Raw genomic sequence first — 5487 nt, 5'->3', positions numbered from 1 at the left:
AATAATGCCTCTCATGTGCCCCTCTGACAATTAAAATACCCAGAGTGCCTAATTTAAATGTAATATTCTACCATAAATATGCTTAAAAAGTAATAATTTCCATTAATGCCCCAACAGCCCCCTATACACAGCATTATGTCCCCCACAGCCCCCTGTATACAGTATAATGCCCCACAGCTCCCTATATACAGTGTAATGCAGCCACAGATCCCTACATACAATATACAGTCATATGAAAACGTTTGGGCACCCCTATTAATGTTAACCTTTTTTCTTTATAACAATTTGGGTTTTTGCAGCAGCTATTTCAGTGTCATATATCTAATAACTGATGGACTGAGTAATATTTATGGATTGAAATGAGGTTTATTGTACTAACAGAAAATGTGCAATCCGCATTTAATCAAAATTTGACCGGTGCAAAAGTATGGGCACCCTTATCAGTTTCTTGATTTGAACACTCCTAACTACTTTTTACTGACTTACTAAAGCACTAAATTGGTTTTGTAACCTCATTGAGCTTTGAACTTCATAGGCAGGTGTATCCAATCATGAGAAAAGCTATTTAAGGTGGCCACTTACAAGTAGTTCTCCTATTTGAATCTCCTATGAAGAGTGGCATCATGGGCTCCTCAAAACAACTCTCAAATGATCTGAAAACAAAGATTATTCAACATAGTTGTTCAGGGGAAGGTACAAAAAGTTGTCTCAGAGATTTAAACTGTCAGTTTCCACTGTGAGGAACATAGTAATGAAATGGAAGAACACAGGTACAGTTCTTGTTAAGCCCAGAAGTGGCAGGCCAAGAAAAATATCAGAAAGGCAGAGAAGAAGAATGGTGAGAACAGTCAAGGACAATCCACAGACCACCTCCAAAGACCTGCAGCATCATCTTGCTGCAGATGGTGTCACTGTGCATCGGTCAACAATACAGCGCACGTTGCACAAGGAGAAGCTGTATGGGAGAGTGATGCGAAAGAAGCCGCTTCTGCAAGCACGCCACAAACAGAGTTGCCTGAGGTATGCAAAAGCACATTTGGACAAGCCAGTTACATTTTGGAGGAAGGTCCTGTGGACTGATGAAACAAAGATTGAGTTGTTTGGTCATACAAAAAGGCGTTATGCATGGAGGCAAAAAACCACGGCATTCCAAGAAAAGCACTTGCTACCCACAGTAAAATTTGGTGGAGGTTCCATCATGCTTTGGGGCTGTGTGGCCAATGCCGGCACCGGGAATCTTGTTCAAGTTGAGGGTCGCATGGATTCAACTCAGTATCAGCAGATTCATGCCAATAATGTGCAAGAATTAGTGATGACGTTGAAGTTACGCAGGGGATGGATATTTCCGCAAGACAATGATCCAAAACACCGCTCCAAATCTACTCAGGCATTCATGCAGAGGAACAATTACAATGTTCTGGAATGGCCATCCCAGTCCCCAGACCTGAATATCATTGAAAATCTGTGGGATGATGTGAAGCGGCTGTCCATGCTCGGCGACCATCAAACTTAACTGAACTGGAATTGTTTTGTAAACAGGAATGGTGAAATATACCTTCATCCAGGATCCAGGAACTCATTAAAAGCTACAGGAAGCGACTAGAGGCTGTGATTTTTGCAAAAGGAGGATCTACAAAATATTAATGTCACTTTTATGTTGAGGTGCCCATACTTTTGCACCGATCAAATTTAGTTTAAATGCGGATTGCACATTTTCTGTTAGTACAATAAACCTCATTTCAATCCAGAAATATTACTCAGTCCATCAGTTATTAGATATATGAAACTGAAATAGCAAAAACCCAAATTGTTATAAAGCAAAAAGGTTAACATTAATAGGGGTGCCCAAACTTTTTCATATGACTGTAATGCCCCTACAGCTCTGTATATACAGTATAATGTCACCACAGCTCTCTATATACGGTATAATGTCCTCAGCTCTCTATATACAGTATAATGCCCCCACATCTCCCCATACACAGTATAATGTCCCCACAGCTCCCTATATACGGTATAATGTCCTCACAGCTCCCTGTATACAGTATAATGTCCTCACAGCTCCCTATATACGGTATAATGTCCCCACAGCTCCCTATATACGGTATAATGTCCCCACAGCTCCCTGTATACAGTATAATGTCCTCCCAGCTCCCTGTATACAGTATAATGTCCCCACAGCTCCCTATATACGTTATAATGTCCTCACAGCTCCCTATATACGGTATAATGTCCCCACAGCTCTCTATATATGGTATAATGTCCTCACAGATCCCTATATACAGTATAACTCCCCCTTAGCTCCCTATATACGGTATAATGTCCTCACATCTCCCTGTATACAGTATAATGTCCCCAAAGCTCTCTATATACAGTATAATGTCCCCACAGCCCCCTATATACAGTATAATGTCCCCACAGCTCTCTATATACGGTATAATGTCCCCACAGCTCCCTATATACAGTATAATGTCCCCATAGCCCCCTATATACAGTATAATGTCCCCACAGCCCCTATATACATTATAATGTCCCTACAGCTCTCTATATACAGTATAATGCCCCCATAGCTCCCTATATACAGTATAATGTCCCCACAGCCCCCTATATACAATATAATGTCCCCATAGCCCCCTATATACAGTATAATGTCCCCACTGCTCCCTATATACAGTATAATTCCCCACAGCTCTCTATATACGGTATAATGTCCCCACAGCTCCCTATATACAGTATGATTTCCCCATAGCCCCCTATGTACAGTATATCCCCACAGCCCCCTATATACAATATAATGTCCCCACAGCCCCCTATATACAGTATAATGTCCCCACAGCTCCCTATATACAGTATAATGTCCCTACAGCTCCCTATATACAGTATAATGTCCCCACAGCTCCCTATATACAGTATAATGTCCCCACAGCTCTCTATATACAGTATAATGCCTCCACAGCTCTCTATATACAGTATAATTCCCCACAGCTCTCTATATACAGTATAATGCACCCACAGCTCTCTATATACAGTATAATGCACCCACAGCTCTCTATATACAGTATAATGCACCCACAGCTCTCTATATACAGTATAATGCCCCACAGCTCTCTATATACAGTATAATGCACCCACAGCTCTCTATATACAGTATAATACACCCACAGCTCTCTACATACAGTATAATGCACCCACAGCTCTCTATATACAGTATAATGTGACCACAGCTTCCTGTATACAGTATAATTCCCCACAGCTCTCTATATACAGTAGATTGTGCCCACAGCTTCCTGTATACAGTATAATTCCCAACGGCTCTCTATATATAATATAATGCCTCCACAGCTCCCTATACAGAGTATAATGTGCCCACACCTCCTTATATACAGTGCAATGCCCCCACACTTCCCTATATACAGTATAATGCACACACAGCCCCTATATACAGTATAATGCCCCCACACTTCCCTATATACAGTGCAATGCCCCCACACTTCCCTATATACAGTATAATGCACACACAGCCCCTATATACAGTATAATGCACCCAGAGCCCCCTATATACTTTATAATGCAACCACAGCTCTCTATATACAGTATAATGCCCCCACACTTCCCTATATACAGTATAATGCACCCACACTTCCCTATATACAGTATAATGCACACACAGCCCCTATATACAGTATAATGCACCCAGAGCCCCCTATATACTTTACAATGCAACCACAGCTCTCTATATACAGTATAATGCCCCCACACTTCCCTATATACAGTATAATGCACCCACAGCTCTCTATATACAGTATAATGCACCCACACTTCCCTATATACAGTATAATGCACCCACAGCTCTCTATATACAGTATAATGCCCCCACACTTCCCTATATACAGTATAATGCCCCCACACTTCCCTATATACAGTATAATGCACCCACACTTCCCTATATACAGTATAATGCACACACAGCCCCCTATTTACAGTGTGATGCCCTAACACCTCCCTATATACAGTATAATGCACACAGCCCCCTATTTACAGTGTGATGCCCTAACACCTCCCTATATACAGTATAATGCACACAGCCCCCTATTTACAGTGTGATGCCCTAACACCTCCCTATATACAGTATAATGCCCCCACAGATCCCTATATACAGTGTAATGACACCACAGCTCCTTATATTGTCTGCACATCTCCCTATATACAGTAAGAGGCTTGCACAGCTCTGTTTAATGCCCCCACATTCCTTTTCAGTCTTCACCTATCCCTGAGTCGGACACAATCAGCGCCGGAGGGTGAGTGGAGTGACACGGTACTGTCATCTCTCCACCCGCGCCTGTATACTGCTGTCCTATGGGGGCTCCAGAGGCATTCTGTACACCATAGGTGCAAATACCTGTTTATTACAGAAGGGCGATATAGTTAATACAGGGAGGCCATGGCTGTGCACGTCAATATAGTTGTAAATGGGGACCTCTCTGTGTGTGGGGTCCCAGAGCGACATGACCCTCTGTTCTGCTAATGCTGGGGGTCCTATCAAGGATGGGGGCCCTGGACAATTGCCCAGATACCCCCCTCCTCCAGCACTGATTACAGGATGGATAGCCATATTAATCATTTGGAAATAGTATTAAAGTTTACCCTGACTCAGTCTGTGCCCGCGCTGTGCCCAATGTGTCCGATATCCACCCCTCTATGTCACTGCTGCAGTGATATCCCAAGAAAACAGAGGATGATAGGGCCATCAGTCGTGGTGAGGGACTCCAGAGGGTACACAGGGCGGATGTGTGGGCGGCACGGTGGCTCAGTGATTAGCACTGAAGTTTTGTGGTGGCTCAGTGGTTAGCACTGCAGTCTTGCAGAGCTGGGGTCCTGGGCTCAAATCCCACCAAGGACACCATCTGCAAGGAGTTTGTATGTTCTCCCCGTGTTTGCGTGCGTTTCCTCCGGGTTCTCCGGTTTCCTCCCACACTCCAAAGACATACAGATAGGGACTTTAGATTGTGAGCCCCAATGGGGACAGTGTGCCTGATGTATGTAAAGCGCTGCGGAATATGTTAGCGCTATATAAAAATAAAGATTTGATTTTTGATTTTATGTGTGGTCACTCTGATGAGATCCATTGTTGGGCCACCCCAGCCATCGGAGTCTCCCACAACAAATATTTGTGATGTCACCGGTCAGGAGAGAAAAAAAAACCAATGTCCTACGCGTTTTACAAAGTTGCACTTTCCTCCATCCGTGACATCACGGGTTTCCAGAGAGTGTCCTTCCATAATGAGAGGCAGCAGATACCATAGTACTCACAGGTCTACCGTTGACCACCCCCGAATTCCTTTGCCCCGACTGACGGATCTATCATCGTCTCATTTGTGGAGTGAATCATAGAAAACTGAAGGACATATCATCTGCAGCGGTACAGGTCAGTCTGGTATATCCAGCACCGCCATTAGCCTGTACCCATACATGTCTTCTTGGGCTATAACT

The sequence above is a fragment of the Anomaloglossus baeobatrachus genome, chromosome 1, assembly GCF_048569485.1.
Source record: "Anomaloglossus baeobatrachus isolate aAnoBae1 chromosome 1, aAnoBae1.hap1, whole genome shotgun sequence".
In the NCBI taxonomy this organism is placed as follows: domain Eukaryota; kingdom Metazoa; phylum Chordata; class Amphibia; order Anura; family Aromobatidae; genus Anomaloglossus; species Anomaloglossus baeobatrachus.
Note: the sequence above shows the minus strand (reverse complement) of the source record.